The following is a 13,097-nucleotide window of genomic DNA, read 5'->3' as shown; positions in this document are numbered from 1 at the left end:
TTACAGGAAATTGGCATCTTTTTTTAGTGCAATGCAAAATTTGTTTTTGTGGACATTCCACTAAGTTCAGTGGTAATTCTCTCCCAGTAAACAATTCAGGGCAGTTTGTGATCTGTTTGCAGTGGAACAAGTCCACTGTCCTTAAAAGGATTATAAAGAGGAAACTGTTTCAGAATCTAGGGGTGGGGGATGTCCATGCAAGCACCATTGAAATAAATGAAAACTATTTTAAAAGTCTATTAGGACTTGTATGGATATAAAACAAGAGAAATGGAAGTCATACTATGAACAGTGCTTTGCAATTGTGAATTATAACACTTTACAATGCAGTGAGTCTTCATTGCTTTACAAGGTAATGCTGGGTATTTTAACTAGAACAGAGGTCATAAGCATAATTTGAAATATACTGTGTTCGAGGCATTCAGTGTACAGGCTTGGTAGGTTTCCCTGGGTTCTGCTTTTTAAACTCTTTTCATGGCTGATTTGCAGCGCAAATATTTTGCCACATTTCTAGAACAAAATATTATTCTTTGAAGGACTGTGTGCCTGACAGGGTTGAAACTAAGCTTTTTGAACTTAAATCCAACATGGAATCTATTGCCTGATGGGCTTTGTTCTACTTTAGAGCTGAACCTAATATTTCACACTATTTTAATTACAGTCCACAGCACCCAGACTATGTGAATTCTTGTGCTAAATTTAATCAAGCACTTTTTCAAGGTGGAAAGGAACATCTCTTTGGAACTAATGGAAAGAGACAAATGAAATAAGTCCTGGGGATCTTGGTTCTGTCCATTCTATAACAAAGGATGTCCCAGAGCCAAGACCTTCAGCAACAACTGAAGCCTGAAACTGGATAATGTAAAAACTTAAAACCATCAGGTATGAAATACATGAAAAATGGTACTCTTCATCTGAACTGTAGAATCAACAAGAATCTAATAACGTTAATCAGATCATCACCATTCAAGTGCACATCAATTTGAATTGTTTCTCCATTATGAAGTGCTTGTCTGTAAATTATTGCAGAGAAAGCCATTTTCAAATTAATGTTTGAGCCATTAGAAAATACAAAGGGCATTTTCATTAATTAGAGACAGCTTTTCCTCCTCTCCTTTCATCATTACCTTTGCTACCCAGAATCAGTTTAGAGCTCAGATTTATTGACATATATGATTCAGTGGCACTATTTGTTTATAGTTCACCCTATACCTGGTGGAATAAACTCATTAAGTGTAAATGAATAGTTATGTAGTCATCATCTTAAATGAGTCAGTGCAGTCCTCTGAAGTCATTATGAACTGCCTGAACACAGCTGGAATAAAAGTCCCTCTGAAGGTTATCACTTTCATTCTTCAAGTTTAGCCAACATTTATCTCCATTATTGTCACAGAAGAGAATCTTCGGCTTCTGGTTAAAAAGAAAGGGATGAACGTTTTATGGGAGGCAGGTACTCTTCCATTACATAAAGGACATGAAACCTGGAGGGGCCTCGAGTCTCTTCTGCAGCCAGCCACATAGAAGCAATTGGCATTGTCAAAGTCGATAGCACAGACCATTTGTTTAGTCTGGCATGGATGGTCCCTGATACAGTGATGAGAACTACACGTACATAGCCTCAGTTTCTAGATGCAGGCATCCAACCAGATGATCCGTGCAGGCAACATATACTTTTGTGATCTAGGTCCCAATGTGGTGGGGGAATCTACACACAGAAGCTTCATACAGTATGCAAATATCTATTGCTAAATCAAAACAACAGACTGTGGTCTACACTTATTATTTATTTGATTTCTACCCCATCCTATGACTTTAAAAAGCACTCAGGGAGGCTTGAAGAAGGTAATAAACATATAACATAACAATTAAGTAAAAATTTGTTTGGTCTAGGTCCAAGTTGGAAGGATCCTTTCACATGGCAAACTCCCTTGATGGATTATGAGCACCTGCTAAAAAGGTATCATCCACACAGATCTTTTGGTTGCACGTATACCCAGTAAACATACAGATGTTATAGTTGTGATTAAATATATCTAGATCATCTGATTGTGGTTAAATCTGTTAATCAGGGCTGGATGCTCAGTAATGATTGCTGGACAAATGAATATATATCTACCCATCCAAGTCCTGGTTAACTCTGATTTTGGAGGGAATAAGACTTTTCTTTCTTACTCAAATTGAAAGTTGCTGTCATGCTCATAATGGCAAGTAGTTGTGTCAGTGGCACATGCAGATCCCTGTGCAAATATTTCCAGATTGGGAACACTGTTTTCATAAGTGCAAAGATACCTGAATAAATACATGCATTTAGCCATTTCCCCCTTTTGAATGAGGTGTCATGAACAACTGACATTTGTCAGGGGGACCATGGCATGCTCCATGTCTACATTTTATTACTGCATGTAACTGTTACTTGTATGTGAATTTAAGATGAGCCTTTTTTCTTGATGGCAAATGTGGAAAAAGCCTATGTAAATACAATAATTACACGAATAACCCTCCACTCCCAAGCCTTCATCTCCCAACCTGTATAATTTTCTTATTTGCTTAAATCGTTCCCCATTTTCTACTATATCTAACTGCAGTTTCAAACATTCAGCTTTTTGGAAAACTCAACTTCTCACAGGGTTATCAATGAGAATTTGGGGCATGTTCTATAGTGCTTGCACATTTCACTTGGGCCATCAGTCATGCCTTCTGGGTTCCACTGTTCCCTAAACAGCATGACTTCAGAACTCACCCAACACATTACTGCAACTGAACACTGCAGGAAAGGTTCTGCCAGCTGACTTGCAGGTAAACTTGTACACTTTCTCTGTTCTCAGTGAAGAAACCCCAGCTAAACTTCCATAATTTCTCAGAATACTGGTATCATGGAAAGATAAAACAGGCATTTGTGTATTTGTACATCTTAGTCACATACCTTTCATCTTCAATCAAAATGAAAGGTCACTCTGACTGGGGTAGACACGTAGCTAGAGAAACAGGCAAATGCAGTCTGAAAAGTTTGTAATGAAAAATATCTTCATTTTAATGCAAACATTATTTTATAGAACCTAGACTGCAACTGACCCAAAGAAGATCACACATGATTGAGAAGCATCATAAGAAATTAAGGAGAAAAATCCATTTCAGGAGGCTCAGTCCTAACAATGTAGAAGGAGTAGTTGGGTTTTGCTTATCTATGCCTCAATTCATCTATGAGCAAATATAATAAATTTGGACCACTTTGTTAGCATTATAACACTGTACTCAAGATTTTGTGTTGTGAGAGCCAGGTCCAGGCTCTTATGGGAAGTAAAGTCATTCTCTCTGAGCTGGATGAGGATAATATCTGGAGGATGATAATGCTCGACCTGATGCAGGATAGTCGGTACTTCACTCCACCACATGCCACAACACCCCATCCAAGAGATGTGCTAATTTTTAAGTTGATAATTCATTGGCCAGAAGTGCTGCCCTACCTTCAGCAATTCTAGAAGCCAGATTCAAAAGGTTATCTAGATCAGAATGACAATGAGCCCTCAAACCTGAGTTCTGGCAACTCTAGGAAATACCTACTACTTCTTCCTACCCCTCAGTGTCAGCTCAGATCAATCAGGTGTTCAGGAGGAAGAAAGGGAGTAGGATTTTCTCTGCCTTGTTCTGCCCTCCCTGCTGAACAGCTGTGCTTCACAGCTGTGCTTCACAGCTGTGCTCCACAACTGTGCATGAACAATATGTTCAGCTGTTCCAATACAATCCTAAATATATTTATATCAAAATACTAAACTGAAGTGCCATTGATTTCAGCTCCAACATGCATGTTTTGGAGCATGCATGGCTGCCGATGGGCTTGCAACTTGCTTCATGGCATTATTAATGTATGGACCCGTATCACCACATGTGTTATAAATACATCCTCTACTCTATGCATGATTGCATGGCTATTGCACAACTTAAGATTCCACTCCTACATTCATGTTTCCAGGAATTTATCACAAGGTCTAGTGCATTATCATGTGGCAAAATTTTGGCACAAAGGCTACCTGGTTTTGGCCTGGTTTTTTACCTGGTGGGCTAAAAATTAATAATAATAATAACAAGAATAATAACAATAACAATAACAAAAATAATTGTAGATAGCCATGTCATTTTTTCACAGCCTTTGTTGCAAAAACATAATATAACAGTATACATTAACATCCTGGGAAACACAAAAAATTAATATCCCTGTAGAGTATCTATTAAAGCTGTCATAGAAAGCAAAGCAAATAAGGCATAATGCCTGTCCTTGCATTTATTTGCAAATTTGTACAGATATGCTTCATGCAAATTAATCCTCCCCCAGCATTATAGGGATGGAATTACGTTGTGTGGTCAAAAAGGTGGGGTAGAGGTAATCTGATTTAAGCGTAGCATGTAAAAATTAATTGAAAGTCAGAACTCCATAGTGTTTATTATAAAGTAATTTCACACCAGCTCAGGATTAACATAGTAACAGGTGACAATAGGTGATTACTATGTTAATTGAAAGACAGCATGCTTTAGTAAAACAGGGAAAAACACAGTAAAACTCCTGTATTTTATCTGGGCATTCAGTAGTGGTTTTATAAAAATAATCCTTTTCTTATTTTTCTTGAGGAAAACAGTGTGGATGTTGGTATTCTCCATAAATGTATAACATACCTTGTCTTCAGGCATGCCTACTAATTTCTTGCTCAAGGGACTTGGTTCTGGATGCCCTGAATTCTAAAAGAAAAGGTATGTTCATAGTTTCAAATTAAGATCTGAAAGATAGCCAGCTCACCCTGGTATCTGGCCTCTTGGGAAGCAGCAAAGATGAAAGTGGAGGCAAGGGAAATGTGTTATGCTTACTTACCAGTTTAAAGTTACTAAACAAAAAGAAGTTTGAGATAGGTTTAACATAATTTGCACTCTTGTTTAGATATTAGGGAAACACTTTTTTATTTTAGGTGAGTTTATTGAAAAGACCCAGCAAAGCCTCCATTGAAAATGACTTCACTCTGACACCAAAGTGACACGAGAGAAAACACATTCTTGTGAGTCAGTCGTAATTCTGTTAAAGGGAGGCCATGTGGCAATGGAGAATGTGCCATGAGTTGCTAATGATTCTTCTCCAAATGATGTCAGCCATGAATGCATAGGAAGCTCCCTGTAGAAGTGTGTATGCCAATCTAAGTCTTGTGACTTCAGATAGGAGGAGTCTCATTTTATTTGCATAGTGGTGGAAAAGTATTGCATTGATTCCATGATGTTCAATCTACGGGCTTTCCCGTTTACAGGCTGAAAAATATAAGAGAACAATATGTCTATAAACTCCTTTATTAGCTAAATGAAAATGGTCTCTGTTAATGGTCTTTTATAATTTAGACCATATGTGCACACTAAAAACAAAATAATACTATAACATAAAGAAGCAGGCTGCCTTGCCAAGGATAAATGGAATTTTGAAGCACAGCTGGAACTGGAAAATGAGTAACTACAATTTTCTTTGCAGAAAGAAAAAAAAAGAACATCTGTAATCTGATAGATGAGCTGATGGAATATGTGACCTTTTGGGTTCACCCTTCTTCAAAAATTTTTGCAAACCAGATTGCAATATTTCAAATCATCTATTGAAATATGTTAATTCCAATACAGCAAAGCTACAAATATGGAAAATGATCCCTAGGACTTTTTCATAGACACGTACCTTCAGCTATGTCTCTTTGTTCCAAATATTCTGATTAAGAGCGCTGTCCACTTTAATGAAGGCCAACATTAAAAGAAAACAAAGTGAGGATAAGAGAGGCTGTTATGATTATTTACTGGTTGGATAGGAGTCCATTAATTTTTTTCAGATATTTGAATTGCAGAATACATTTGCTAAGACAGGGACCAAAAGATTAATCTGTTGACTAGAGTACCCATACTGGTGACCAGTCACAAAACACAGGGATGAGCAGTTGTACTGAAATTCTTCTCAAGGTGGCTTGTCAATGCAGCAAGCTGTTCTTTTGCAGCAAGAAGTGGGTGAAAAATGATGAGAGCTACGTGTTATATTATCCATGAACGGCTTGATGTGCCTCAGACCTAAACACATAGGGATTAAGAGAAAGGGAAGACCAAATTATTCACATATTGAAGATGAAGTCAGAGGTTATGTCATTAAGAAGAGTGCAGAGTCCTTTGCCTGACTTCCCTTGAAGTTGACAAGCTAGGTCAACTGTGACAAGAACTTTGTGAATCCAGGGTAGAGCAAAAGACAATAGATTACATATGCAGAACGCCTACATTTGAAGTTCATAGAATTTACTCAGCTTATTAAATGTGCTCAATGACATCAGCACTATTCATTTCAGTGAATTCACTGAGAAGAAGTGACATTTACCAGTGAATGGAACAAGGTAATAGAGTGCAGCTGAGACTTGGCTCATGAAAATCCACATTAAACAGCTGTGATAGGTCATCTGGGGATTTAGAGTGAGATGCCATCCATATGCTGATAATACTAAACTCTATTTCGGCTCGTCAGCAGAATCAGGTAGGTCAGTGGATAGTCTGAACAAGTGCTTGGAAGCTGTAATGGGCTGAATTAAGGTTCATACTTGACTGAACCACATCTGGATTTAAACAAACAGGTGTGCTGCTATCGTATCATTTGGTGGACCTTAGAAAAAGTTGGGAGGAATATACAATAAATTTTCAAAGATTTAAAATTCTCTCAGAAAAAGAAAAGCTAGAGATACCCTTTCTACTTATTGAGGAACAGACAGTAGTCCAAATTAAATCTGAGAAAGAAATTCCTACCTTCATTTATTTATTTAATTTATTCACATCCCACCTTTCTGTTCAAAAGAACCTCCAAGGCGGCTAACAAACATGAAATTCTATTACAACACAAAAATACAAAAATGAAGTCCTATTACATTAGCAAACAAAACTGCCTTACCTGTAGGCTTGCCAACCTCCAGGTGGTGGATCTCCTGCTATTACAACTGATCTCCAGCCAATAGAGATCAGTTCACCTGGAGAAAATGGCCGCTTTGGCAACAGGACTCTATGGCATTGAAGTCCCTCCTCTCCAAACCCTGCCCTCCTCAGGCTCCACCCCCAAAATCTCATGGTATTTCCCAACTCAGATGTTTGGTGATAAGGAATCTCAGATGCCTGAAATGCAATTTAGGAATACATCCAAGTTTATACCACAAGTTGAGGATAATAATATTAATGTTTTTCAAGATATTGTGTTAAAACAAACAGAAAGATTACAAGCCTTGGAATAATTTCCCTTATAAATATAAAGCTCCAGTGAGAGAAATGATAGAGGATAAGACTCTTACTATAAAAAGGGCAGACAAAGGAGAAGCCATAGTACTGATGAATACATCAGACTGTATAAAAGAAGTTCTGTGACAGCTAAACAACAAAGAATTCCATAAACTGTTAAAAAAGGATCCTACAAGCAATATAAAGAATATTATTAAAGTGACTATCCAGGAAGGAGTAATGCTAGGATATATAAATGACAATGAAGGTAAATTTCTGTTAAAGGAATATCCAAGGACACCTATATTTTATGTACTTTCTAAAATACATAAACCATGCTTTCCACCTCCAGGTTGACCTATAGTTTCTGGAAATGACTCTGTAATGGAACCAATATCCATATATATAAATATATAGACTATTTTCTTCAACCATTTGTTAAAAGAACAGTTTCATATATACAAGATACTAAGGACTTCATTATTTGACTTGTGATTTGAGGACTTGTGATTTGAGAACAATATATGTAACACAGAACACTACCTGTTGGATTAGCGTACTGTATATATGTTTGGGACTATCACTGTATTAACTCTGATGTGTTATCTGTAAGTTTTCTGTTTCAATTATAAATGTAAAATAGCTGAAGTTGAAGCTGTATCTAAGTTGGAACTGTCCCTGGTGAATTAGCAGCCTAAATATCGGTAATTTCATTTAAAGAGAGTTATTATAAACTATTAACAAGCTATATTCCTAGACAGAAGGTACTACTTGACATAGGTTAGTTTTTTTTACATTTTAGTACCTTCATTCCCCTTTAGGATCATTGGTTTATAACCTTACTTACACGGCATCAGACTATGGCTCTGTCTGGTTCTGGCCCAGAGTTGTCTACTCTGACAGGCATTGTTTGTCCAAGCAAGACATGCTTTGTTCAGCACGTGTCTGAGACCCTTTTGAATGAGGATGCAGTGGATCACATCTGGAACATCTTCTGTTATTGAACTACATCCCTTGCTAATGAACAACTCAGTAACAGAACAAGACAATAAAATTGTCTTCCTTGGATACTTGCAGAAAATTAAAAAAAGGTTGAAATAGAGGAGTTTCAGTTTCCTTTTATTGGGGGAAATTAGCTAGGAGACTGATAGAGCTTTGCGAGAGGTTGGTGTGGGGATCTTTAAACCTATTTTTGTACAGATGAGCACATCAGTGGAAAAGGTTCTCAATAAAGAAGGGTTTGATTAAAAATAATTAAAACACACACACACAAATCCCCATACATACAAGAACTAGAAAAATAAAGGTAGGAGTGGGTGGGGAACAAGTATTAGAGGTTCCCAGGAGAAAGTATATTTACTGAGGTCCAGAGAGAGGCACCTGTGTGGAATGAGTAATGACCAGCATTTCTCATAAAGAAAGTGAAGGAAAACTGTACACCCAAGTACAGGGCTCACTTTTTGGATCCAAGGCAAAAATGTTCGCAATTTGCCATGGTGAACAGGGAGGTATTTATACCCGAAAGAGGAGTTGGAGGTATGGTTCACAATGTCTGGCAATATCTGGTAATAGCCTGTCATTGCCTGTGGACAAAAGATGTGATTGCTCTTGATGAGCTTAGAAGTTTGAATAAGAAAAGGACAGGAGGTGAGATAGATCAGAAATAATGTTTGCGTACTTGGGTTAAGTATTCCTTAGTAGCGGCTATTGATTTCCAGATGAGGGCAAGATCTGGGAAACTATCTGCCCGGGAAAGGATGTCATGAGTCAGAGGGCTAGGTTCCTGGCTGTGTAGAAACTTGATGGGTTTCTGTCTATTTGACTATGTTAATAAGGATTCCTGATTCTCTGGAGTTCTGTCTCTGATGAGATTACTGAGGTGAGCCTTATCAGCTGCAGGAGATGTCTAAACAAATGCTGAAGAGGGCTTGCTTTTGTCCTTCTATTTCCAGGTAGCACTTGGTATCCTTCCTAGGGGAAACAGGAAAAGAAGCCTGAAGTTGCCCAGTTGGCTCTGTAGCTAGGATGCCAGGAGACCCCATTTTGTCTCTGGCTATAAAGCAGTGGTCCATCCCTGCACACTTGCTCCAATCCTGAACACCTTTCCTGGTGCACCAGGGTAGCCTAGGGCTGTCAGGTGCTCGTAACAGAACAGGCACTGGCTGGAGCTTTCTCAGTGTATAGAAGACCTTGGATGAAACAGTCCTGTTGAGATGTTTCTCCCATGCAGTTTTATCATTTGAGTATCCACATGTGAACCAGCCCTATCATTCTAGTTCATCCTTAGGGACAATAGAGAAATAAGCATGTGCTTCTCCAGATAGGGGAAACTACAACAAAAATAGTGGGCGGGGGAGGGGGGAAGAGTGTTAGTGTGCATGGGAGTTTCACATACAGAATGGGCTGCCTTGGGGTTCAAAAAGGTTATCAGTCAGGCATTTATTAGAGTCCCATCCCCAGCTTTTTCTATCTTGCACTGGAAAGAAGAGAATGCTATCAGTTTGACATTTCTGTCAGAACTGGTATTTGAACCACTGGATGATTCTGACAAATGCCACTGCTGTCATCTGCTACTCAGTTTTAATTACATCTGACTGAAGCCTTCAATGGCAGCCAGCAGAAAACTTAATTAGCTACTGTAAAGACTAATATACACCACTGGAAGACTTCAAGCTGCTTTGGAGAATTCCTGGAATACCTAGAGAATTCGAGTTTTACAATCTGATTATATGTGTAAGAAGGATTAATAGTCCTGCACACACAGTATTTTAAAGACTTCAGTCAGAATATATGTTTGTAAGGAACACGGACGCTGAAGCAAAACATGCCAAAGAAGTTGTGGATTTGAATTGTAAAGCATCTCAGTTTGTAAGGAAGCTGCTGTGCTGGCAGGTTGGGTGAGTCCAAACCTAATGTGAAGGATATGAAGGAAAAATGCCACACACTCCAGGGAACCTCCAGTAAAATGAACAGCTGTTACCTTCAAGAGACTATGCACACTTTCAGCTGCAAATTTGCAAGCAGCGGAATATTTGAAAACCCTGAAAAGCAGGTATTTCTCAGTCCTCAATGCTGTGTTCAAATAAGCAGCTCTAAAAGGTCACATTAACAATTTATACCACCTCAGAGTTTGCTGTCAAGGTTTTAATATGATTATAAGTCTCCATTACATTTTGAGGGAGAAAAATCAAGCATTAGCAAAATGCATCATGAAATTACCAGTCTTTCCAGATTGACAATGTGCTAATCCTCACAAGCGTCAGAGGAGGTGGTGAGCAGTGTCAGGGCTGTACAGCTTCGGTCTGGAAGTCTGAATTCATATGGCTGAATTCTCCTGCATTACAAGAAATTTACATGCACATACACTAGACTTAGAACCTAGTATTCTCCCTGTTGTGTGGTTTTTCTTAATGAGCAAAGGACCTCTATCACATGAGACCCTACCTGCAATCTAGAGTGGTATAGTCAGATTTACAAGCAGCAGATGAGTGCATCTAAGGAATACTAGGAATAGGCTATATAGCATAGAATAGTGTGTTTGTATATGGACGCAGCAATCTGCCAGAAAACTAAATAAAGGCATGATATTATTTTTGAAGGGCATATTCTGTCTCATTTCCATCCCTCATGTGTCTGGAGGATGACAATGTACTTTCTTCTTTAGTGTTGGAAAAACAAATAGCACATAATAATAACTTACACATGCAAGCTATAGATGCAAAAGACAGACAGCCTTGACTGATTTGTACTTGATGACTCCTCTGCCATTTTGTGTGGGATGATCCAATCTTGTTTGTGGCAGATTTTGTGGATTATTTCCAGATCATCAACAAATACCTTCAGAAATACCAGGTACGGTAGAGAAATTCTCTACATGATTAAGTGCATGCATCCAGATGGCAAATGAAGTTTAATGTAATAAGTGGAATGAGAAGCTTTATAAGTTGGCTTCCCACAAAGGTGAGGTAATGTGGAGAACAATCCTACCTTTCAGAGTATATATTCCAAGCATAATTTACTACTAGTGATGCAAGCCAAAAGCAAGGGATTATACCAGAGTTTTGCAGAGTTGGAAATTGCAGTCACTTTGTTTCCATTAACCTATCAGTACTTTATGAATACTGGGATCTTTCTTTAATAGAACATATTATATACAACATATTATATGCAAGAGTCACCTGTAGATCTATGTATCTAGAAAGAATACCATTGGATAGTAATTGTTCTTGTTTTACCTGCAATCAGACCCGCCCACCCATAGAGTAAAATTAATTCCAACCAATATGATCCCATTTCACACTTCACATTTCTTTGGACAAAACATTACAGTGATAGCTGTAAGACATCAGATAAAATGATTGCTTATCCCCCACCCCACCAAAGAATTTCTTCCCTTTTTTGTTGCTGAAAAGACTCATACAGTTTTCTCTCTGAGTAGTTGTAAATTGCTTATTAGAAAAGGAATGTAACTCAGTGTTCTATCCAAGCTCTCCTTTATTTTACCCATGGGGTGAATAGTTGAGGTTGACTAAATTGCTTGTTGTGGCTTTCTGACTTTGAAAGAATGTTCTGACTTCAACATACATATTCAATAGCTCAGGAGAATTGGGAATTATGGAACTTTGGTGCTACTGGCCCTCCATTTTTCATTAGAAAGTTTGAATGTATAAAAAGTGAGCAAAAGCTATAAAGGTATTAAAAACATCCTGCATCTCATCCCTTGAAAATACAATCTACTGTTTATTTTTTCTTAGGATAAAAATTATATTCATCATCATCATTTGATATTCTATTACTCCCTTCCGATAAGTCATTGTGGGCAAAGAGTCACTGTAGAAAGCTCATTAGATAGTAATCTTTTCTTCCCTTTGTAGTTATCATTTTAGAAAAGTCTCTAATCAATTCCTACTTATCTACTTGCTGCCTGCTAGTGAGCAACAGTGTAAAATAAGTCCTTTATCTTATTATAGAGGAAATGGGATGGCAGGGGAAACCATAGAATTAAATGGTGTGCTATGCCACGGAACAAGCAGAAAGACTTCCAAATAAAAATGTTACAGATGACATGGAAGTACAGAAAAAATAGTTACTACCATGAATAATTCACTAACTATTCCCTGGTATAAGTCACCAACTAATGTGCATTGCCTGCCATTTAATAGTGGATATATCTGAAGAAATAAGAAAATTGGAATACTTTAATAACTTTCTATATGCAAGATGATGAGACTGCCTAAATGATTAAAAGGAAGATATGTTATAATGAACTAAAGCCACTCAAGTGTAAGGTAATTTTAATTCAAACCTCCATCTGCTTATGTATAATTAAGACTCATTTAACAAGTTAATGCCTTACAGAAAGAACTGATAAGTTTAGTATTAAAGAGCTTAACAGAAGTAAATTGAACTGTCGAGTTGGAGGAGCTCTTATTTTAATTTCCCACACCTGAATCCTCAATGCTACCTTCCAGGGGGCATTTCTTTACTCTAGCCATGCAACCAGGTGGCAACCTTCAAAAGAAAGGGGATGGAAATAAAACTGATTCTCCCCTCCACACAAAGACCTTTTCTTTCTGTTTGAATTCTTGATACCATTTTTTGTCAGGGAACAAACTGTATTTTTGCCAATATTAATCTATATGAGATAAAGGAGATACTACGCATGCCAACAAGAATATTTATGCCATTGGGCTAAATAACCTATGAAAATATGAGAGATGCTTTTGAAGTGTAGGAAAAAAGTGAAAGTCAGATTTTGATCTCTAGTAAATTCCATGTGATATTCCCATCGCAGAACGTTTGATTTATTCTTTTTATACATACATCTTCTTCAGGAGGTCCAACAG

Source organism: Euleptes europaea, chromosome 3, assembly GCF_029931775.1.
Source record: "Euleptes europaea isolate rEulEur1 chromosome 3, rEulEur1.hap1, whole genome shotgun sequence".
Lineage (NCBI taxonomy): Eukaryota > Metazoa > Chordata > Lepidosauria > Squamata > Sphaerodactylidae > Euleptes > Euleptes europaea.
This window is presented reverse-complemented; position numbering follows the sequence as displayed.